Raw genomic sequence first — 26,175 nt, forward strand, 5'->3', positions numbered from 1 at the left:
GGTGATAAGCATGCCAATAAGGTTAGATTGTAGAATTGGATATGTTTATTTGAATAGATAAAATAATGGAAGATGAATTTTCAAGAAGTTGTTTTGGTAGAATATCAGATATTGTTGTAGGAATTAAGGCTTGTGATGGGAAGAAAGATGAAGATGAAATTGTATGAAAGACGTTGAAAACTTTGACACCTGTGTATAAGAAGATGACACATAAAATTGGATAAGTTATACCTTGCATAGAGAAGTTCACCAGAGAGACACTTCTTGGAAGATTGTAATCAACTGAGATAAGTTTGAGACAAAGTGGAGATTTACCTAGAGTTGAAACTACATTCAACACATCGAGTGTTCCACCTACATTGTCAAGGAGTGTGAGTACTATTAAAGATTATGCTAGCAACAACATAGGAAGACATAAATATTGAAGAAGGAATTTCCCTACTTGTGAGAAGAGAACTTGAAGGTAAGAAAATCTTTAAATGTTGGACTTCTAATGAATATGGTCATTATGCTTCTAAGTGTCCTAAGAGAGTAAATAAGTATAAGAGAAATGTCAAGCCTAGGAAGCCTAACGAATGTCTTTATGAAAATGATGAAGATTTAGAGGTTAGTGTGGAAATATTCTTGAGTGAAAGATACAATGAGAGTGATGAAATAAGAGTTGTTGCAATTAAGGAAGAAAGTCATGAACAAGAAGAAAGTAGAGAAGAAAAGGCATTAGTGTCTCAAGTTGAAAAGAAGAAATATGATTGGATAATTGAAAATGGTTGTCCACATCATATGACTGGTGATATGAATAAATTTTTTGAGTTCAACAATTATGACAGAGGAATTTTCAGAGTTGGAAATAATGCAACTTGTCATATAAAGGGAATAGGATGTATTACTCTTGATGGTAAAACTAACATTGATGATGTTTATTTTGTTGATGGTATAAAACATAATCTTTTGAGTGTTATTTAGTTAGTTGCCAAGGGATATCATCTATAGTTCAAGGAGAGGACATGTATTATCAAGGATACAGATAGTAAGATGATTGGTATTGGTATAAGATCAAGAGTCAATGTTTTTTAGTTGAATCCTACTGACATGACATGCTTGATTGCTAAAGTTGACAATAGTTGGTTATGGTTCAAGAGTTTTCTCATATAAATTTTGATAACATTGTAAAAGTGAGCGCTACACTTGTTGTTAGGGATTTTACTAAAATTATAAATCCTACTAACATGGTATGCAAGGAATGAGTTATGGAAAAGTAGAAGAAAATTTCTTTGTAAGAACACGAAACACAATCAATCCTATAAACTACATTGATCTAGAAAAGTTATTTCTAAGCAAGAATTTTACTACATCAATGAAGTTGGAGATAGTGCACACAAATTTGGGTGGTCCTACAAAGACAAGAGTTTTCTACAGTGAAAGGTACTTCATAATTCTTGTTGATGATTTTACTAGGATGATGTGGGCAACATTTCTTAAAGAGAAATCTGAAGCATTTGAAAAATTTAAGGTGTTTAAGAACAGAGTTGAAAATGAATCTGGATTAAAGAATAAGTGTTTAAGATTTGATAGAGGTGGAGAATTTACTTCAAATGAGTTCAACAATTTTTGTGAAGTGAATGGATTAAAAGATAGATTTCAGCCCCTAAGACACTTGAGCAGAATGGTATAGTAAAAAGGAGAAACAAATCAGTAGCAGAGGTGGCAAGAGCTATAATGTTTGAGAATAATATCTCAAAGACATTTTGGAGAGAAGCAGTTAACACAATAGTATATACAATGAACTCAGTAAAAATTATACAAGGTAGTGGTAAAAACCCCTATGAGCTTTGGTTTGGGCATGCACCCTTTCCCCCTCCTCTAATTTCTTCTATGTCCTTCCATGTGGCTTCCTCTAATAAGATGACTACTTAACTGCTCTTACTTTCAATCTTCTCCCAAATTACATATGACCCTAATTTTTTATCACACTTTTTGTCTCTTAATTTTCCTGTGACACCCCTATCCACCCACCCTCACTATCAACCTTCCTAGTCACCTATGCCACTCCCCTAATCTGTTGACTTCTTCACCCTTCCCATTTTTTTCATTTCTGTCTCACCCATCGTCACATAATCCTTTTTTCCCTTCTTATGGAAAACATCTCCCTCCCCTTCCTCCCCTCCATTCTCATCCATGTGCTTCCCCATCAATTCTTAATGTGAAATAAAGTTAGTTTCTAGCCTCTCCAAATTGTATTTAGACAAAAATATGTTTAACATACTTGTAAGAATTTTCCTTAGGGAAAATTAACACCAAGATCAAGAAGCTCAAGCACTAGCACAACATGGACCAATAATGCATGATCAGAATAACAATAATGAGAATATCATATGTGCATATACACTAGAAGTACCTATATATAAAGGCCTCCAGAATGACTAGGATTTATCAAAATGATAAGCCTCACAACTAAGCATAAGTCCATCAAGAGTGGATTATCCTCCATTGAGTACATAAGTTAGTGCAATGATGAGAAGATAAGAATACCGAGGTGTATCTCATAAAGAGATGTTGTAGACACCATGTTGTCTACATGACAACTCAAATGAATATGCAAACTCCTATGTTGTCAACAAGACAACTCATCTGACTACGCATACTTCTAGGTCTCTATATGATAAATAATAAAATAATGCATTTAACCTAAGTAAATTTAAGTAAAGTGTGGGTAAGTGCACCAAGCTGTGGTTCCAAAAGGGGGGTATAAGTGGACACCATTTTTTTAAAATCAGCAATTTCTAAACTTCAACAAGAATTTGAAGATAGTTACACTCAAAATTTTAAGATATGACAAAAACAAAAGTCATAGTCCCTTGAATCTAGCTTCTAAACTACTATTTTTTTTCAAAATGGTTTAGCTTTAGGTCCTCAAAAAAGGGGGCCACAAAAAGTGGTACTATTTATTCCAAAAAAACATAACACAGTACAAAGTGTGGCCCCCCTAAAATTTTAACTTTTTTTTTGAAATTCTTTAATTGCTATGGTCAAAAGTTACTTAACACTATGTAGTTTATCCCAGATTTTTTGAGTAATTTTATAATGTGTTTTTTTTTTAATGAATTTTTTAACTAGACACATCCCAAAAATGTAGAATATCTATGTACCCCCCCTAGAAATAATTGAAAACTAATCTAAAATCTTTTTTTTTTTTTTTTTAAAGTGTGTAGAATGGAGTCTAGTTTCTAAAAAACTAAATTGTTGCAAAATTTGATGAACGAGCTAAAATATATAGCCCAATTAGTACATGGTGGTTTTTGACAAAAAAATGAACATACATTTAAAAGAAATTATAGATGAAAGGCCTAGAATAGTTCAAATTAAAAATGAATTATATGGTTAGATAGCTAACACAGAGACCTATAATTCCATGTAACTTGATCTTATTGATACCCAACCACAAGGAATCTTGAAGGAGAGCACACAAGAAAAATCAATCATTTTTTATATGTTTGCTAGAAAACACATCTCAGACCTATTTATAAACTCCAAACCTTTGGGTTGGATCTCCAAGGCAAAACCAAGCCTTAGGATTGGTTTTAATGCAAAGCTTTCAATAGCGCATGTGCCCTATAGCATGCATGCGCTATTAGAACCTTTTGAATTCTTAATAGCATGTGCGCACTATAGGGTCATGCACTATTGAGGCCTCAATTGCAATGCAAGTGCAAGAGAGAGCTAGGGGGGTGGGGGAATGGATATGTGTGTGTGTGAGAGAGAGAAAGAGATAGAGAGAAAGTAGGGGATGCAAGAGGGGAGAGAGTATGAGATAGGAGAGAGGGAGTGAGAAAGAGTAGGGATGGCAAAGAGAGTACAAAATGGGAGAGAGAGGAAGTGTCAGAGAGTAGGGATGGTAGAGAGAGTACAGGATGGGAGAGAGAGGACGTGTGAGAGAGTTTAGAGGTGGCAAAGAGAGATTACGAGATGGGGGAGAGAGATTGAAAGTAGGGGATGGGAGAGAGAGGAAGTGTGTGCGAGAGTACAGGTTGGGAGAGAGAGATTGAGAGTAGGGGATGGGAGAGATAGAGTAGGTGGTGGGAGACAGAGTGGGAGAGGGAGAGTGAGAGAGAGGAGTATGGGAGTGCATGTGTGTGAAAGAGAGAGAGTAGGGAATGGGAGAGGGGGGAGACAGAGTAGCTCGAGAGAGAGTAGGGGATGGGAGAGAGACTAGGTGATGGGAGAGGGAGTGGGAGAGGGGGAAAGAGGGGGGATAGAAATGTGTGTAAGAGAGAAAGAGAGAGAGAGTAGGGGGTAGTAGAGAGAGAGTAGAGAGGGAGAGAGTGAGAGTGAGAGTGAGAGTGAGAGTGAGAGAGAGTGTGAGAGTGAGAGTGAGAGTGAGAGAGAGTGAGAGTGAGTGAGAGAGAGAGAGAGAGTAGGTGGTGGAGAGAGAGTGGGAGAGGGAGAGGAAGTGAGAGACAAAGTAAGGGATGGGAGAGGAGAGAGGGGGGATGGGTGTGTGTGTGTGAAGAGAGAGTAAGGAATGAGAGAGGGGAGAGAGAGATAGAGAGAGTAGGGGATGGAAGAGAAAGAGAGTAGGCAATGGCAGAGGGAGTGGGAGAGGGAGAGAGGGGGGGATGGGATGTGTGTAAGAGAGAAAGTAAGGGATGGGAGAGAGTGTGAGAGAGAGTAGGGGTGGCAAAGAGAGAGTGAGAGTAGGGGATGGGAGAGAAAGGGAGAGAGTGTGAGAGAGAGAGAGAGAGATAGTAGGTGGTGGGAGAGGGAGTGGGAGGGAGAGAGAGGGGGAATGTAAGTGTGTAAGAGAGATAGAGTAGGGGATGGGAGAGAGTAGGCAATGGGAGAGGGAGTGCAAGAGAGAGAGAGGGGGGAATGCAAATGTGTATAAGAGAGATAGAGTAGGGGATGGGAGAGAGTGTGAGAGTTTGAGAGAGAGTAGGGGGTGGAAAAGAGAGTTGATACAGGATGGGGGCGAGAGAGAGAGAGAGAGAGAGAGAGAGAGAGAGAGAGAGAGAGTAGGGCATGGGAGAGAGTGTGAGAGAGAGTAGGGGATAGAAGAGAGAGAGTGAGAGAGAGAAAATAGAGAGGGAGAGAGAGTACTTGAGAGAGAGATAGTAGCGGTGCAAGGGAGAGTGGGAGAGGGAGAGAGAGGGGGGATGGGAGTGTGTGACAAATCTAAAGAGTAGGGGATGGGAGAGGAGAGAGAGAGGGGGGATGGGAGTGTGTGTTTTTGTGAAAGAGAAAGAGTAGGGGATGGGAGAGGGGAGAGAGAGTAGGGGATGGGGGAGAGAGAGTAGGCAATGGGAGAGGGAGCAGGATAGGGAGAGGGAGAGGGGGAATGGGAATGTGTGTAAGAGAGATAAAGTAGGGGATGGGAGAGAGTGTGAGAGTGAGAGAGAGAGTAGGTGGTGGCAAAGAGAGCTCGTACAGGATGGGAGAGTGTGAGAGAGAGTAGGGGATGGGAGAGCAAGAGAGTGAGAGTAAGGGATGGGAGAAAGAGAGAGTAGAGAGGGAGAGAGAGAACTTGAGAGAGAGAGATAGTAGGCTGTCAGAGAGGGAGTGGGAGAGGGAGAGGGAGAGAGATAGGGGGATGGGAGTGTGTGTGATAGATCTAGAGAGTAGGGGATGGGAGAGAAGAGAGTGGGGGGATAAGAGTGTGTGTCTGTGAAAGAGAGAGAGTAGGTCATGGGAGAGGGGAGAGAGAGAGTAGGGGATAGAGGATAGAGAGTAGGTAGTGGGAGAGGGAGAGAGTGAGAGTAAAGGATGGGAGAGAGTGTGAGAGAGTAGGGGATGGGAGAGAGTGAGAGAGAGTAGGGAGAGGGAGATAGAGAGAGGGGGATGGGAGTGTGTGTGATAGATCTAGAGAGTAGGGGATGGGAGAGGAGAGAGAGAGGGGGATGGGAGTGTGTATCTATAAAAGAGAGAGTTTAGGGGATGGGAGAGGGAAGAGAGAGAGAGTAGCAGATGTAAGAGAGTGTGAGAGAGAGTAGGGGATGGGAGAGAGTAGGGGGATGGGGGAGAGAGAGAGAGAGAGAGAGAGAGAGATAGTAGGAAGTGGGAGAGTGAGGATGGGAGTGTGTGTGAGATATCTAAAGAGTAGGGGATGGGAGAGGAGAGAGGGTGAGAGAGGGAGAGAGGAGGCGGTGCGAGAGGGAGAGAAAGAGAGAGAGTAGGGAATGGGAGAGGGGAGAGAGAGTAGGGGAGAGAGAGAGTAGGGAGGATAGAGACTGATATGTTTTCACATAGTGCATATGCACTATAGTGCGTATGTGCTTTATAGTGTGTACGCACTGTAGTGCATACGCACTATGTGAAATCACCTAAAAATGGTCAAAAAGAAACTTTTGGGCCCATTTCATCCATTCTATGCTTTTGGTCTATTGTGCACTCTGTTATTCCTATAGAAATCACAGGTTTCAACATAGTAAACACTATTTCAACACTTTTTGAAGCTAGCAAATACCAAATTCAATCATTGGATACGTGATTTGAAGACTTTTTGAAAATTCCTTGTATAGAAAAGGTTAGTGCAATCCATTTTAAATATTGTTTTTTGATATATAGATACAAATTTGATTATAATTTGACATGTTGTTTAATATATAGTGAATTCATTGAAAATTGTATGTTTGAATGAAATGTTATTTCGAAATGGTTAGAAATTTGACAAGTCGTTTGATATTGTGTATTCATTCAAATAATTATAAATTTTATATGTATTTAAATAATTTGTAATTTACACATTTTAAGTAATTCAAATTTTTGAATAATTTGACATGTAGAAATCATCATCATGCCAAGGAAGAAACCAAAAACTCAAACAAATGAAGATAGGGAGAGAGATTTGGCAATTAAGAGAGATAAAATGAAATTACTACGTGAACAAAGAAAATTACAAAGCAATAATGAAGAATTGGCTTTCGAAGAGGATCAAGAACCACTGGTACAAAGAAACAAAGAGGAAGAATTGGAAAGACAAAGAGAACAAATGAGACTGTTATGCTTAAGAAGATAATTGAATTGCGAAGCTACACCATCTTCCAATGTTGGAGTCATATCATCTGCTACACCATCTTCCAATGTTGAAGTCATATCATCCTCTCATGTTGAAGAGACACTGATTTGTAGATCTGACGATACACACACTCCATCATGTCATGTTGAAGGCACAACATCAACACATCAAGTAGGTGATATTCTATCTTTTGCATCTTATTGCCAAGGCACATCATCTTCGGTTCAAAGTATGCAATACACTTAACCTTATGTTGATGTTTAAAATGTTGAGGGAATTGAAGATATTATAACACCTTCTATAATTCATTTTAGAAGACCAAAATATTTGATTGATATTGATACTAACATTTTGAAATCAATGCCTGACAAGATTAGCAAGCGTACTTATCAAAGAAAAGTTAATCATATGTGGAGATTATTTTTTGAAGAATTAAATATTAAATATTACAGGTCAATGCCAATTATTTTTTGAAATGATGAGGAATTTGAAATTTAGGCCTATCATGAAGATTCTTGGGCTAAGAACGATGGACGATTCAAATGAAAAAACACTGTAAAGAATCTAGTGAGTGCTTATGAAAAAGTGGGTTCTAAATCACACACCAAAGATAGTAATATCACAAGACGAGTACTTACATCGAAAATAGTAAGTAGCCAAATGAAAAAAGCTTGACTCATAAGAAAGACAAGCAAAACATTAAAAATTGGTAGAGGTACTCTAAGGAAAGCCATGCTAAGGCGTGAGAGATTGGAAGATCCAATAAAAAATGAGTTACGGACATTTAGCGGTAGACTACCACGAAAAGATAAAGAAATTAGTGAAGTTTTGAAATCATTGATCGAAGATTTTTAGAAAAATAGTACATGTGTTTCCCCTAATCAAAGAGATGTTGTAAGAAGGAGGATTGATAGCCAAAATCGCGACCCACATGCAAAACATTTTTTGGACTCAACTTAGACACAGTTTTTTGCAAAATTTATTGATATGTATCCTCAAATTTGAATAAGTCAAAGATCTTTTGAGATGGGTGAACCTTTTTATGTCAAGATAAATCACACACGCACAACTTCTTGTTGTAGGATACATATTGAATTTTCTAACCATTTTGATGTTTTTAGGCATATATGTGTGTTTTTGCATTCTAAGTTTGTTTTGCAGGATTGTGACATGAATGAGCCACCAAGATCTTCAAAGGAATTCATATCCAACATTTTATGTGAAATAGGGGATGGCCAACAATTTTACAAGACTTCATGCTTGGATGGTACATGCCTATTTTGTGGTTCTTTACAACTTTTATCAACTTGTCAACATATAGATAGTACACATGCAATTGGAAATGAAATAGTAGATTATGAAAAATTTAAGACAGTAACATATGCTCTAAAAGATGGGAAACATGGCAGAAGATGTGATTTAGTCATTGAAAATATTCCAGTGTATGAGTTCATGAACATTTTTTTTGAAAAGATTATTTACGAGTATGCAAGGCATACAGATAGAGCTCGATGGTTGGATTTTCCATTCAAGTTGTGCAAGGATATGTTTCCACTGGATACCATTGTTTCGGTTGTAGACTTCGCAGAGAACTACACACTACAACCATAAAATGAGGTGCAATAAAAGTATTATACTTCTCAATAGGTTTCCATATTTGTTCATATAACATTCATTCATTCACCTACGAGTACAGAGAGGATGATAGGAAGATTTTGAGGGAGTACCATTTTTACATCAGCAATGATTGATCACATTCTACGGAGCTTGTATAGGGTTGTTTTCAACTATTTTATAGAGATTTGGCTAATAGGGGCATCACATATCGTCAACACATTATTTGGTCAGACAATTGTGCATCTCAATTCAAGAATGCACGGATGTTCTATTGGTTAAGCAGGATGCACAAGTTGTGTAGAATTCAATATATGTGGAATTTCACAAAGGCTGGTCATGGAAAGGGAGAGCACAATGGTGTAGGTGCATGCATCAAAAGAGCCTTAGCTTGTGAAGAACTAAAGTAAAAAGATGGAACAATACTTATAGATGCAAAATCCATCATCCAGTGGTGTAATGCTACAACGGGTCCAGGTAAGGAAGGTGAGTCTATAGTTCATAGATTTTTTTGGTTGATAGATAATACTAACATTGCACCATATTAGGATTGTTGCACACTAACAGGATCCAATGAGTTGCATTCTTTTAAAAGCTTTGATGCAAGTTCATGGAGTATCCACAAACAAAAAATGGCATGCTATTGTCCATCATGTGCAGAGAAAAATTGGGATGACTGTGAGTCAACTGAATGGGTGGACAAATGGGATATACAGGTTTTGGACCCAATTGACACCTATCATCCCCCACAAGCACTAGAAATGGTAGAGATGGATTCATCTATTGACTTTGACCATTTGTCAGATCTAGTGTAACCTAGTAATATATATATTTTTTATATATCTTTGTAATTTCAATTTGTAACTTTATAACTTTTACCTAAGTATTTTTTGAATTAATGATCGTATTTTTTAATTTGTCATTGCAAGCCATGTTTTTGTTGTTATTGCACCCGAAGACAATGAAGAAGGGACAAATTATTATTTGTGTCATTATGTCCAAGCCAAACAAAAATTGGATCACTCGATTATAGATGGTGAAGGTTTAGAGTACCATGTCAATGTGGTGGTTGTAACTGACACATGGCTTAGACAATATTCTATGAACAACCCTAACTTGTGGTTATTCAAGGATTGGCAAATAAAGATGAAGATTCTTCATTATTTAAACCTTGTTGTCCCATCAAATGTCCACTTGATAAAATATGGTGGAAAACAAAATAATAAGATTCTTTGGAAAGTTCACGAGTTGAACCATGAGGCAATACTTGAGACATTAAAATGTCGAGCAGATCCAATTAGCTCATTAGATTGAATAGGGAGAGAGGGAGAGAGAGAAAGAGTGATCAATTGGATCTATGTACAATGTTGCAACCTCTTCCCCAAGACTGTCCACATGACTAAGGTGGACCATATTTTTATGATGTGTAAGTGATGAGATTTAGTTTAAATCATAGATTTTATGTTTTGATTTGTTTAGAATATAGATACATTATTTGAATTTATATTAGATTCTTTAATAGGACCCATTTTTAGATTAGTCGTTTGAATAAGTGAAAGTTTAGAATATGTTCTTTAGATCAAAATGTAATGAAAGAACATGAAAATTGTTAGAATGTGAATGCTTTGTGATGTAAAGTCATGATTGTGTGCATGTAACCAATAACTTCAAAATAGTGAAAGCAAGGATACAATGGGAGAAGTTTTCAGTACTGATCAAGCAAGGGTTATCATACAAATTAAAAAGCAAGGATTTGTACAAATGGATAATTCTTAATCACAAGCCAAATTCAAATTTTTTCATCCTCTAATTTTAGTGGATTAATCTTATCATAGATTTTTTACAGTGCTAATTCTTCATTTGCAGGTCACCAAAGAAGAGGGCTAATAAAGTCAAAGCACCAGTGATAAAGGGTGAGACACCAAAATCATTTGCAAAATGGTATTATCAATTCACCTCCTCAATATTTATTGGTGCTTTTTGTTCAAGTACCATTGTGTATCAATCATCTTATGCTTGCAATTGTAGAGGATTTAGGTATAAAAAGAAGATGTGTTGAATTGGCTATTGTTATATATTCTTAGGCTCAACTTTGTTCACCTATTCATCATTTCCTATAGGAGCTCCCCCATTTACTTGTATAAACTATGTGCTTGAAGAATCACATGTTTAAGATTTTATTTTTTGAAGAGATGATCTTAGAAAAATGACTAATAAAGTCATGTGCTCTTGTTTTGAATGGCCCTCCATAAGATTTACATTCATGATGGTTGCATAACTATCTCCCATCATACAAACCACACCCTTCTAATACCTTAATTTTTTTGGTATGAATAAAATATCTAATGAATAGCCAACACGGTGAAATAGAGGTTAGTTACATATTCTAGAGATACAAATATGATGATTTTGACACTGAAGAATATATGTCACAATATAGATCTAATTGCTTTTATGTATACTTGTCTTAAGAATCTGTTACTATCATGGAAAAAATTGTCATAAGAGAAGAAAATGGATAGTGTAGGTAGAGGAATGAACAAGTGAAGGGAACATTTTTAGAATATTTAGACATAAATCCAAAACTGTAGGAAGTAAATTAGGGCATACTTGAGCTATTAGATGGAGACTCCCCTAACTAAAGCTTGGAACTATAAGCAAATAAATTTGAGGGGAAAAGCCACTTGTTATATGCCAAAGCTACATCATTTGTTTTAAATATAGTTTGAATAAATAAAACATTGTAACTCCTCATTAAGTAGAAGACAAAAGATAAATTAAAAATGACCTAATATGGTCAATCTAGTCATGAACAAAATTTCTAAAACATTCTTTAAGAATGCTATTTACAATATTAAAACAATGATCAAGCTGAAGAAAAATTGACTAAAATTATATACAACTTGATCAAAAGATCTTGTGCCAAATCAATGATGGCAATAAACAATTCCACAAATTTTTTCTTCTACACAACCTAATGATGGGAGGGATACATTATGAAGTGAAAATATATTTTCTGAAACAAGTCATTCCAAGATTTTGTATAGTGAATATTAAATCTAGTTATTATGAAGATTTTAAACATGTCATTCCAAGGTTTGAGTAAAGCAAATTGTATCTCATCAGAAAAACCATAAACTTAACATTATGATTTGAAAATTGACTATGCTTTTTGCATATATCTAATAAACCATATTAGATATTGCTGGCATATGTTTTCTATGTAACCCATGTTATTTTATATCGAAGAACAATATAAGATTTCTATGGTTATTGTAATTATTATAGATCATTCTTTAGATTGATCTATTACTATTGCTACATTAAATATTTTCCACCACTGTTATTTGTCCTTGGACAATCTATCAAATAACACTTTCTTCAAATTTTCTTGCATTTTGCAATGTTTTTTTTTCTATATTTCAAACTGCATATATGAAGATACATGGAAAATTGATTAACAATTTCCAAAATGTGGTGCAGGTGAAGGGTCTAGATAAGTTCATCATTATTGGTGTTGGTTTGAAGAAAGAACCTTTAACATTGGATAGGTAGTCTTATAAATTTCATCAATAGAATCCTTTCTAAATTCATTTTTATATCTGAATCTTATGATAGGTTTGTTCAAGTGACATATGATGAGGTTTTCTATACAACATAATGATTGAGTTGAAGTGATTTATGAAGTAAAGGGCTATTTAATGTAGCTATTTAAATCATGCATATTTGATGGCCATTTCCCTCTATTTTGTAGTCCTTTTTCACAACACTATTTCTAACATGGTGTTAGTTGTTCGAGTATATGAATGATCACAATATATGTGACTATACCCAAGGAATCAAACTCTACTAGGGTTCAAGAGGAGTTCTCTGACTTGGTAACATCTTCCTACAACCATGTCTAAGAGGTTATAACCCAAATCTTCAGTTTGTCTTCTAAACACTCACATTGTTCACCATGCACCTAGTGTACCCTGGTGCCTCCAACATACCAAAACTTGTCCTTGGCTTCATACCATGACCCAAAAACCTTGGATAATCTAAAAAAATCCCATCTAACATGTTCCAACTCCTTGCACACTCTCAGCAACTCATCTCTTACACTTTCTCAATTTTGCCTCTTCTAGGCTTGTTCTAACTAGCCCTTGCCAATCACTAATTTGTTGTTTTCTCCAAAATTTCCCATAGAAATTCCTAAACTATTGGGTGATTAAAATACCATTTTTCTCACTAAAAAATATACTCCAAAACCAACTACACTTTTTTTGTAAAATATCTCTCAAAACTAGTTATTTCAGTCTACAAACTAGGCCTAGTTTGAGGCCATTTACAAAGCAAATCACAATACCTTGACTCTTGGAACTCCCATGACCCAAAAAAGTCTTAATAAATGACTCAAATGCAAGGATTCTTCTATTTTTTTGGTCTCATGATCAACTTTACAATGGTTTTTACAAAACCCTCCTTTCTAGCCCCTTTACCCTAGGGCTTTCTAGAAATCTTACTTCACAATATCTCTAGAACCCCAAAATGGTTCAAAAACCTTCAATTTGGTTATATTATATGACTTCCAACATAAAATGTAACTCTTTTTTGGAGAAAACACTAACTCCACCTTTCGAGCAGTCACATACCTCTTTTTATGCACTCTTTCTCACTCAACCCCATACCCTTGGGCATCAAAAACTCAAATCCAGGTTCTTCCCTACACATGAATGATTAAAGAACATATTTTAGAATATTATTGACCCATTCCATAAGCCCTATTAATCACATAAAGTAGAATGGGTCAGATTCACAAAATGACTCTCAAACCCCTCTTAAACTGTCACCTACAGCAAATTTTAGGACAGTCAATATGAAAAATAAAAAATGATTGATTAAATCTTCATACCAATACTAAATGAAAGTTAAAACATTTCCCTATCACCTCCAAAAAGAATCAGATCAAAAGGTACTATGAAAATGAAATTACAACATTTACAAGTTTAGATTTTTTATCAAAATTTCAGGGAAAACTATGCATTCATTACTCAAACTTCAAAACTCTTACATTAACAATCAATTTGGACCATCTGAACTTGTCTCCCACACATGGGAATGAGGTTTTAAACTCATTTAGACTCTCAAAACCAAATGAAACCTCTCTAACTACCCCTTTAACCACCTTTGTGCATTAATCACCTTATTTTGTTGTCAAATTGACACTTTTAGTTGTCAAATTGACACTTTTAGTTGTCAATTGACAAGTTTTTGATCTTCCTTGCCATATGACTATCCCATTACATTAATATGGTCATTTTAGACCTTATTAAACACAAAACATTAGACAAAACTCATAGCTACCCTTTGAACGCCTTACATGACTCCATTAAGCCCATTTTGGCTTATATTGTATTATTCAAGACCTTTATAGGTCTTTTCTATCCACCCCTAACCTAGGATCAATCCAAATCCATTCCTAGTGACCCCTAGGTACCTTGTAGGCTCAATAATGCCATTAAGGCTTACATTAAAGCTTTCATTACAATATGATCAAAACAAGATCACATGTCCATGATTAAACTCATTACAATTTTTAATGACCTTAGAAGGCCATTTGTCTTCCAATCCACCTAAGGATCCATCAATTTCCCAACTCCTCATCTTGCCTCCTGCTTGTGACCTTGGTGCTCCTGCACCAGTGTTGGCCAACAATTGGAAAATTTGTGTTATCGATTGAGCTACTAGATCTTGTCATTTTCATTTTTTGCCTTGAGAAAATTCTTACACTTAGCATAGCCACTATCTTTCAAAAGTTCTTCCTTATCCTTATAAATATTTGATTTGAGTGTAGTTTCAATATTTGGTAGCTTATTACCAAGAGTAGTCATCTCATAGAAAAAATGTCTTCCAGCCTAAGCTTCTCTTGAAACTTGTTTTATAGTTCTTAATTTCAAAATAGATATGACTTTTTCATTGTAACATGTAGGCAAAGATCTCATAATTTTACTCATGTTCATCATCATCGCTTAATGGTGTAGGGGCACCAAGTTCATTCTATGAAGATAGATTCATTGAAGACACCAAGGACTAAGGAGGAGATCTTGACAACAAAGCCAATAAATTGGAATATTTTGAACACTATTTCTTTGAATGATTTCACTATATCTTCATTGACTACAGCATTCAACTCTTGTAGGGATGAATTAAGACTTTCATATAGTCATTTCATGGTTGTTTAAGGTGATCTTGAAGCATTAAAAGTCTCATTGTCTTATTATTTACACTAACAGTGCTGTAACAATCCCAAAAAATTAACTGTTTCAAGGGGTTTTATGATGATTTGATTCATTCTTTGGGTATTTTATTGTTGTTTCCTAGGTTATGGATCTATTATAACATGTTTCAAATGCTACTAACCGATTTGAGTGCAGGGAGAAACATTTAAGGGGTGATCACCGTGACTAATAGTGGAAAAAAGAGAGGAAAATGTTGCTACAAGTACACTAGTAGAACATTTACCTTAATGAGGGTATGATTTTATGTTTGGATGAGTTAGGGAATGTACTAAATATGGTGTTTAGTCTTTGAACAAGTCTTAGAAGTGATTGGAAGTGGGAGAACCATAAAACCCTTGTTTTGTACCATTTAATGAGAGGGTTTGTTGGAAAGCATGTCTAGAAGATTCAATTTGGAAAAAGGAATGTGGAATCTTTAGTTTGGCATCAAAATACCATACTATAGAAAGTTTGGAAGTCTGGAGCTAAGTTTAAAGCACACTTGCTTTGTAAAAGTGGCCTAATTAGGCCTAATTCTAAGACAAACTACCCTATTCTGTACAATCTTTACAAAGGAGTGATATCTTGTTTTTAGATATGTTATATAAATTTGAAAAGGGTATCTGAAACAAGTGTTTATTTTCTTGGTGTTTTGGAAAGTTTGTGAGATAAGTCCAAAAAATAGTGTTTGTTGACCTAATAGAGAGAGCAGCCTAGTCAATGGGGGGTAACTTGGTTTGTGCATGAACTTGAGTTTTGGGGTTATAAAAACTATTGAAACATGTCCATTTAATTCTATATCTTCTTGATGCATTTCATGTTGCACTAGCTTGTCCATATTTTGTGAATCCTCACCACATGATCCTACTTTGTACTAGTAACTATACTTAAGATTTGATGCCTTTGACTTGGTCAATTTATCCTTGTAGCTTTTATCAGCTACTCACTTTGATCATCTAGTAGAAAATATTTATACCTTCTAAATGCCTTTTCCTCCATGAGCTTAACATCACATCTGAGTATAACTCTTCTAGTGTTTGGAAGAAAATTCCTATATTCCTTTGAGGTTTTACTATACCAAACAAAGTACCCCACATATATAGTTAGATCTTACTTAGTACATGTGTATCACTTAGAATATGAAAATATATCAAACTTCTAAATATATTTAAGCAACTAACATCTAGCTTCTTCCCTATGAAAGCTTCCTCTGGTGTCATCTTCCCTAGCATCTTGTGTGGATATTTTTTGTATGTGTATACTATTGTTCCGCATGTCTCTTCCCATAGGTAACAAGGCATGTCTTGGTGATGTAGCATATAACACTTTCTACCTTATATATAGAATGATTCTTTCTCTCAACAACTCCATTCTACTATATATTATAAGGAATATTTCAATTTCTTTTGATTCCTTTCCTGGTATTCCCTTTGTATTAGATCAAGAACAACCTCAAATCTAGTGTCACTCATTTGAAAATATGCTTTTGTAAACTTCCACAAAAAAATCATTTACATGCATCATAATGATCTGTGCTTATCTCTAGAATACATGTCATTATGTCTTGAAGAAATTTAAGTTATCCATGACAAATAAGGCCCATGCTCCTATTCCATATGTCTCTAAGACAATGCTAATGGATCAGCATTAATTCATACAACTAGACACTTAGCAAAGGACCACACTATCTTTTCACCTCTTTAGACACCCTTTAACCACTTCTTAGAGATTCCAAAAGATAAAACTCTGACTTTGTTCTAGCACCAACTAACACCCACTTTGAGTCACAGACTTAATTGGCCAGATTAGGTTGGGTTACAAAGGAAGTATGAGTACTACCAATCCACACATACCGACCATACCAAAATTTCACTACTACCAATCTGTACAAGCTGTACAAAATTGAAACAACAGAGAAAAAGGCAAAAATTCTAAGTTTTATTCAATGTTTGCTACTCATTGGTCAAGTTGATCATATATAAGTATGGATATCTTGTATGGTCGGATAGCTTTGTGAATCTTCTTTCTATTGAACTTGGAATGAGGTTCTAATTCACTCTACAACTCAAGATATTCCCATTTTACTAACTATTGTCCCCATTTTGTGCCATTACCTAGGGTTTCATCTATTTTCCCTCATATCTTGAGATCCCACCATGGGAAATTAATGACCCTTGGTGGAATATGATTTAGGAAAAAAAAAAGTATGTTCCTTTTGGTTTTAGGTCAAAAGAATGAGGTTGGAGAGAAAAACTTGATGCCCTAGGCATGCAAGATACATGTGCATGCTAGAAATTCATAGCAACATCTTCCATAACACACTATAGAGAAGGTTTTGAGGCTTGAAAATTAGTATGTGATCATCTTACATGATCCCCCTCATGTTCCAATTTCTTGTTTGAATTTTTTCTCAAGGGGTAGGGTGTTTCCTTTGTTAATGGATATTTAATTACCTGCATTCCTAAGTGAGCCTTAAAAAACTTAGTTGCTACATACTTCTCTTGAGATCCCAAGGCTTTAGTATGTTGTATAAAACCTAAAAGGGTATCCAAATCTATGATTCTTTTCTTTGGGTTGTGAGGAGATGTTTGCGATTTTCCATGTTCAAGGCTAGAAGCCCAATCTTGAGTTTGTGAAGCAACTAGCCAATGAAAGTTGCATAGTTTGAATCTAATGTTGGATTCATCTTAGTTTTGACCTAAATAGACCCTTTCCATGCTTGGAAGTTACCCCTGGTCATTATTTGTATTTGTGGGGTTTTGTGTCAAATATGCCTATGGGCCACTTTTTAGGCTTAAAAATGAGTAACATAGGTGATCTTTCAAGGAAAAAAAGAATTTTATGTTTCTTAGAAGGTTATATATTTCCTTAGGGTCATTAGGTTAAGTTTTAGGCATCTAGGAGTTAACATGTAAAAAATTGCAAAAGTTGTCAAAGTAAAATTGCAAAAATGCTAACAACTTTGCAGGATTTTGGGAATTAGTAAAGGGATGACCATTTGGAAATAAGTTATTTTACTATTTCCAAACCTTTTCTAAGTCATAGAATTTTAATCAAGTGAAAAATGTAAAAATTGCACTTTTTGTGCAAAGTTGCATTGTTGAAAGTTGTAAAAGTTGCTCAAATTTGCAACTTAGTGGAAAAAGGGTCGTGGGATCGAACTGTCTATTCCATTAGCTCCGAGTGGCTAGGTAAACCATATCCCCAACCTTCTCCTATCCCCTTCAATGCTTGAATGTTCTCGGGCACGCCAAATCGAAATGTCCCTAAGGGTCACTAAATGCCATAGGGTTGCGATCTTTGACAGGGCATATCTCGGAGCTCATGCGAGGTATGGATACGATTCTAGTTCCTATAGGACCATGTTGCAGAGACCTACAATAAAATCTCTCAATTTTTGGAGATCACACTCCATTTTCATTTAACAACGCCATCTTGAGTGATGTTGAAACTTGTAGTATTGGCCAGTACAAAGTTGCTAACTGCCAAATCTCTCTCACCTTTTGTCGTGGGATCAAACTGTCTACTTTTTTAACTTCGGGTGGCCAAGTAAACTGTATCCCCAACCTCGTCCTGTCCCCTTTAGTGCTCAAAAATTCTTGGGCACTCCAAACCAGAACGTCTCTAAGGGTCACTAAATACCATAGGGCTGCATTCTTTCATGGGGCATATGTCAGAGCTCGTGCGAGGTATGGATACGATTCTAGTTCCTAGAAGACCATGTTGCAAAGATCTACAATAACCTCTCTCACTTTTTGGAGATCACACTCCATTTTCATTTTACGATGCCATCTCCGGTGATGCTAAAACTTGTAGTGTTGGCCAGTACAATGTTGCCAACTATCAAATCTCTCTCACCTTTCATCGTGGGATTGAATTGTCTGCTATATTAGCTCCAGGTGGTGGGTAAACCTTACCCCCAACCTTTTCCTATCCTCTTCAGCACTCAAACATTCTCGGGCATGTTGAACTGGAACGTCCCTAAGGGTCACTAAATGCCATAGGGTTGTAACCTTTGATGGGGCATATCTTAGAGCTCATGCAAGGTATGGATGTGATTCTAGTTCCTACAGGACCATCTTGTGGAGACCTACAATAACCTCTCTCAATTTTTAGAGATCACACTCCATTTTCATTTTACGATGCCATCTCAGGTGATGCTAAAACTTGTAGTGTTGGCCAGTACAAAGTTGCCAACTACCAAATCTTTCTCACCTTTCATCGTGGGATTGAATTGTCTGCAATGTTAGCTCTGGGTGGTTGAGTAAACCCTATCCCCAACCTCATCCTATCTCCTTTAGCGCTCAAACGATCTTGGGCATGCCGAACCAGAACGTCCCTAAGGGTCACTAAATGCCATAGGGCTGCGATCTTTGATGGGGCATATCTTGAAGCTCGTGCAAAGTATGGATACCATTCTAATTCCTACATGACCATGTTGTGGAGACCTACAATAACCTCTCTCACTTTTTGGAGATCACACTCCATTTTCATTTTATGATGCTATCTCAGGTGATGCTGAAACTTGCAATGTTGGCCAGTACAAAGTTGTCAACTACCAAATCTCTCTCACCTTTTGTTGTGGGATCAAACTGTCTACTCTATTAGCTCTAGGTGGCTAAGTAAACCCTATCCCCAACCTCATCCTATCCCTTTCAGTGCTTGAATGATGTTAGGCATGCTGAACCGAAACGTCCCTAAGGGTCACTAAATGCCATAGGGTTGCAATCATTGATGGGGCATATCTCAGAGCTCGTGCGAGGTATGTATGCGATTCTAGTTCCTACAAGACTGTGTTGTAGAGACCTACAATAACCTCTCTCACATTTTGGAGATCACTCTCTATTTTTATTTTACGATGCCATCTCGGGTGATGCTGAAATTTGTAGTGTTGGCTAGTACAAAGTTGCCAATTGCAAAATCTCTCTCATCTTTCGTTGTGGGATTGAACTATTTGCTCATTAGCTCCAAGTGATTGGGTAAACCCTATCCCCACCCTCATCCTATCCCCTTCAGTCCTTGAACATTCTCAGGCATGCTGAACTGGAATGTCCTTAAGGGTCACTAAATGCCATAGGGCTGCAATCTTTGACAGGGCATATCTCAGAGCTTGTGCGAGGTATGGATATGATTCTAGTTCCTACATGACCGTGTTGTAAAGACCTACAATAACCTCTCTCTCTATTTGGAGATCGCACTCTATTTTCATTTTATGACGCTATCTCAGTTGATGCTGAAACTTGTAGTGTTTGCCAGTACAAAGATGCCAACTACCAAATCTCTCTCACCTTTTGTCGTGGGATTGAACAGTTTGCACTATTAACTCTGGGTGGTCAGGTAAACCCTATCCCCAACCTTGTCTTTTCCCCTTTAGTACTTGAATGATCTTGGGCATGTCGAACTGGAACGTCCCTAAGGGTCACTAAATGCCATAGGGTTGTGATCTTTGATGGGGCATATCTCAGAGCTCGTGCAAGGTATGGATGTGATTCTAGTTCCTACAAGACCATGTTACAAAGACTTACAATAACCTCTCTCACTTTTTGGAGATCACACTTCATTTTCATTTTAAAATGCCATCTCGGGTGATGCTGAAACTTGCAGTGTTGGCCAGTACAAAGTTGCCAACTACCAAATCTCTCTCACCTTTCATTGTGGGCTCAAACTGTCTACTCTGTTAGCTCTAGGTGGCCAGGTAAACCCTATCCCCAATCTCATCTTGTCTCCTTTAGTGCTTGAATGTTTTCAGGCATGTCGAACCAGAACATCTGTAAGGGTCACTAAATGCCATAGGGCTGTGATCTTTGACAAGGCATATCTAGGAGCTCATGTGAGGTATGGATGTGATTCTAGTTCCTACAAGACCATATTGCAAAGACCTACAATAACCTCTCTCACTTTTTGGAAATCACACTCTATTTTCATTTTATGACACCATCTCAGGTGATGTTGAAACTTGTAGTGTTGGCCAGTACAAAGTTGACATCTGTCAAATCTCTCTGACCTTTCGTCATGGGATCGAATTGTCTACACTGTTAGCTCTAGGTGGCTAGGTAAACCCTATCCCCAACCTTTTCCTATCCCCTTCAGTGCTCAAACAATATTGAGCATGTTGAATCGAAATGTCCCTATGGGTTACTAAATGCCATAGGGCTGCAATCTTTGACGGGGCATATCTCAGAGCTCATGAAAGGTATGGATGAGATTCTAGTTCCTGCAGGACCAAGTTACAAAGACCTACAATAACCTATCTCATTTTTTTGAGATCACACTCTGTTTTCATTTTACGATGCCATCTCGAGTGATGTTGAAACTTGCAGTGTTGGCCAATACAAAGTTGCCAACTGCCAAATCTCTCTCACCTTTCATTGTGGGATTGAACTGTCTACTCTATTAGCTCTAGGTGACTGGGTAAACCCTATCCCCAACCTTTTCCTATCTCCTTTGGTGCTCGAACATTCTCGAGCATGTCGAACCGAAATGTCTCTATGGGTCACTAAATGCCATAGGGCTGTGATCTTTGACAGGGCATATCTCAGAGCTCATGTGAGGTATGGATGCAATTCTAGTTCCTACAGGACCGTGTTGTGGAGACCTACAATAACCTCTCTCACTTTTTGGAGATCACACTCTATTTTCATTTTACGAAACCATCTCGGGTGATGCTAAAACTTGTAGTGTTGGCTAGTACAAAGTTGCCAACTGCCAAATCTCCCTCACCTTTCATTGTGGGATCAAACTATTTGCTCCATTAGCTCTGAGTGACCGGGTAAATCTGGCTAAATAAATTTGGTCAGGAAAACGTGCCAAATCTCTCTCACCTTTCGTATGTCTTTCTTGATGTGTTCCTAGATTCTAAATATTAATTTGAACTCAGTTGATGTGGTTGTAATGATATGTAGGCAATACTTTGCAAAGTGTTTAATGGTTATCTAATTTCAACTTATTATATGATATAGCTGACCTATGTGCATATAAAGGTCCTATTACTGGTATCGCCATTGTAGGTAATGAAGATCTACCATAAGACAAGGAGCTACAAGACCACCCTCAATCACCGGTACAAGAAATTGAATGCATTCTAGAAAAGAGGATAGCCAAACAAACCAAGAGGTCTAGTTACTATGAATACCTAGTAAAATAGAAACACCATTTATTTGAGGATGCTACTTGGTTGACACTTTAAAACATTAAGAAGACAACTTTCAATTTAGAAGAACTCCTAACTAAAGGGACTTAAGTTATTTGGTCTTAGGGAGTATGGTTTTAGTTGTGTGATTGTATCTATGGTGATTCTTACAAACTAAGTTGATTTTTTGAAGATCCTTTGTGTTATTGTGATATTTTAAATTGGTTTGAGATAGTTTAGTTTTGATTTAAAGTGTTTGAGGAAAGTTTTCTAAAAACAATCTAGGAAAAGGCTTATTAAGAGCTCATTCCACAAATGAAGCCCTAACTTGTATTTGAACCAATGGAATTCTCTAAGATTCTAGAAAATTCAAGTAAGGAGGGTATAATTATAGATTCCTAGAGCTCAAGAAGTGTCTCGATCGAAAAACCATGTTTGCATTAGTCCCTAAGTTGAATAGCTTAGTGTATTCAGGTAGGATTGAGACCAAAAAAATATAAAAATGTTGAATTGAATTGATGGGTGTAGTTTAGTGGTGGATTTGAGTTATTTTTGGTTAGTAGAAAAGTTCTGAGGCCATGCACCAATTATCTAGTAATTACTTTGAAAACCAAACCTAGTGTGACCTTATTAAGTCTATGTACTTTGCATGGGTTAGGTGCTACAGGAATGTAATTGGGAATCTGGGCTTTCGAGTCTTAAATGAATTCCAAAAGGGTGTCTAAATCTACCCCATAGAATAGTTAGAATTTAAGTCCATAAAATTAGAGTAGGAGACCTACAAATAATTCTATGATAGTCAAGATTTTGTACCGTATGACAATTGGAGGGTTAAACCAAGAGTTGATTCTCAACCAATTCAACATAAGGAAGGTGTCCCAATAGAAACTTGTGGTTGGTGAAGCCATTGGTAAAGAGTTAAAGTTATTGGCTTGCAATAGGGCTAGTGTCCCTAAAACAAAAAGGTGCAAGATCTTGATTAGAGAAGTACTCACCTTGGAGGAGTTCACAGATGACCCTATCACTTTGCATAGGCCACAAAAATGATATCCTAAAGGAGTAAGATATTAGGAAGGCCACAAGTTTAGTTTGGTAGATTACGAAGAAGAAAGTGTAGGGAAATATAATTATAAAGGAAGAAGGAGAGAGGGAGAGAAGGAAAGATGCATGGAGATAGAGGGGAACAAAAGAAGGTGTAGGTAGACATGAAGATTAAAGGAAATAAAAAGATAGTGATAAATGAATACAGATATAAGAAGAGGATGAATGTGAGATAAAATAGAGAGTTAGGGAGACGCAAAGAGACATCTAGATGGTGATGTAGATTCATAGAGATCATCATATTAATACTTAGTTTTCTCTAATTCAAAAAATATTGAAGATATCATGTTAGAACTCTCTTATTGATTTTGTATCGACTTCATACTTAATTTGTCTTCTTTAGGTCATCCTTTTTAAGTGTATGTGCATACATTAATGATTATTAGCAATTGTAAAACTTGATCTTCTTCTTATGTAACAATATTTAAGATTAACCTGAATAATTAAATTTACAAATATTTTACATAGAAAGAATGATTTATAACCATTGCATTGTACTAAAATGAATCTAATCTACACAATAATCTAGGACACCTGCATGGTTAATTATTGTTTGTATGAATACAACGTTGGCGTAGTTGAAGAATTTGACCTTGGATAACACAAGATAACACAACTCTTGTGATCTAGTGATCCCTCCCAAGGTATTTTCCATACAACTAATCTTGACAAAAAACTTAAGACATAAAATATATGGGTGAAATAGAGTGTAGGAGCATAGTTATAGTATCACTTTGTGCAATTGGTTAATACTATAAAGGGTAGGATTGGTGCAATGTTGATTTGTAGGTAATACCATTATAGATCTTGCATTGTTACTATGTTTATTGGGGCTTGTATTATATTATCAGTTGTTTTATCGAATGCTTAGTGTATTTTGAATTTGATTGCTTTGATTTGGAATAAATTGGTACCAGATATTATTTTTGTTAAGGGAAGTGTCAGGTATATTATAGTAATGGATTTCTTTCCAGGGCATTTGATCCTTTTGTGACTACCTCGAAAACAAGTCAAGCTATCAAGCAACGCCTCTTAAAATTTGTGAGATCGATCTTGACTGATAAAGTTTATTGCCAATCAATATTGTATCAAAAATTTAAACTAATTAGGTATTGAATTAAACTTGATAAAAAAATGACAAAGAAGGAAAAATTTAAACATGAACAAGATCATAAATCATATGATGATGACATATTGGAAATGATTAACTTATGCTTAAATAGTGATAAAGTTTATTGTTAATAAATATTCTATCAAAGTTTTGAATAGATTAGGTAATGAATTTAATGTCATACATGAACATATCTAATTTAATGTCATACATGCACATATCTAATTTAATGTCATACACGAACATATCTAATTTAATGTCATACATGAACAAACATATAATATAAAATGACAACCAATAATGTCATATACATTAACAAACACATAATTTTTAATGATAACCAATAATGTTGTATATGAACAAACATATCATATATAAACCAATAATGTCATAAGTTGAATAATGTCATACATCAAATATAGAATGTCATATACATCAAATGTGTATCGAATATGTCCATTGATGCCTATATATATACATGTCTAGATCAACTATATATTTTCCTTCCCATGAGGGGAAGGAAACAAGTCTCTTGAGGTCTTCTGTCATTGTGTGGAGGGAGATGGTGGAGATGATGGGATCCTCCTAACACGCTCACTCATCCTCTTGTTGAGGCTCTTCTCTAACTCGAGCTGATACAAACAAAGTAGATATGAATCAATATTTATTATATGTTGAAATCAAATATATGTACACACAAAATTAATTATTTTCTTACTGCCATCAAATAGTCGCTCTGTAAGTCTACCTCGAAGGCTCGTGGATGATCAAGCGTAACAAAACCCTACAACAATTTAATCAATATAATCAATTATAAATAACATTAGAAATTTTGATACTAACTATTATAAACAGCAACTAAAACCAAGAAAATTCTTTCATACCTCAATCAATGGTTATGAGCTAGCCATAGCTACGGCCACTCCATGATCGACGGACTATCAGGGATAAGGAGGAGTGTCTAACGTCATAAGCTGCATGTCATACAATACACGTTACATGTAACATGAAACAAATATAATCAAATGAATTAAATTAACATGAAACAAATCTACTTGTACATAGCTCGTATGATGTCTATGCTCCAAGTTTGCAGTAAAGGTTGACGATCCTGTAGAGAACTGATGCACATGCATAATTTTTTTTGTCAATCCTTAATATGATTACTTAATGAATATATGTATTAATTTAAATGATTACATTGATACATACCTTTAGACTTGTGGATAGGGCAAAAAATGGGGCCGGAGGATCGCTGCTAGGTTCGTCAACACTCTGACCCTGAATTTTGAACAATGTTAATAGATGCTAATTAATTATTCATTCACTATACATATGAAATGTGATCAAATTAGTAAATTATAATTGTAATTTACCTATGTGTCAATGCCAAATGTCTCATTTAGGAACGGATCAATGACGAGCCCATCATCTGCACCATCTCCAGCATGAGTGTCAAATGTGCATAAGGATTTGCATGAACTGCACATGTGACCGCAACGCGTGGAAGGCTCCCCCTCAACTAATGGGCTCATGCAATGGATGAGGGTCTATGTCAAAGCATTAATAGTCCCTAGAGTGTTGGCCTCTGCATGTTCCTTCACAACTAAAGGAATAGTCACATGCTCGCATTGTGGCTTGACCACAGGTGCCCTAACTACATTAGGGTCATGATGTGCTCTCAGCCTCTCAAATGATGACCCACCACCTTTACCCTGGGAGTCTAATATATCAAAATAATTGGGGATCTCCCCAAGGACAAACTCATAATACAATTTCTTCAAAAAATACATAGGGACCTCGTGATTGTTGCAAGGAGGGGCATCAAAAATCATCAACCACCTATCCCAAAAATTATTTCTAATAGCATCATGTATGCACCAATGGATGGGGAACCGTTTAGTACCCTCTCTAATAGTATCTTGCTCACCAGGTTTTCTAAATAATGCAC

General features: G+C 36.3%; 1 long non-coding RNA gene across 4 annotated transcripts in view; it reads right to left on the reverse strand.

Moving 5' to 3' along the window:
• Positions 1-24,573: 24,573 nt before the first annotated feature.
• Positions 24,574-26,175, reverse strand: part of LOC149536288 (uncharacterized) — a 61,056-nt gene continuing 59,454 nt past the window's right edge. For 3 of the 4 annotated variants that reach the window (XR_016357745.1, XR_016357743.1, XR_016357742.1), the window contains exons 3-6: positions 25,437-25,505; positions 25,109-25,345; positions 24,943-25,008; positions 24,574-24,856 (exon numbers count right to left, since the gene is read on the reverse strand). This is a non-coding gene — a long non-coding RNA (uncharacterized LOC149536288). The remainder of the gene's footprint in view (positions 24,857-24,942; positions 25,009-25,108; positions 25,346-25,436; positions 25,506-26,175) is intronic. The other variant, XR_016357744.1, reaches the window with a different exon arrangement.

This window comes from Cupressus sempervirens, chromosome 10, assembly GCF_028749045.1.
Source record: "Cupressus sempervirens isolate cs-2001-9-10 chromosome 10, ASM2874904v1, whole genome shotgun sequence".
Lineage (NCBI taxonomy): Eukaryota > Viridiplantae > Streptophyta > Pinopsida > Cupressales > Cupressaceae > Cupressus > Cupressus sempervirens.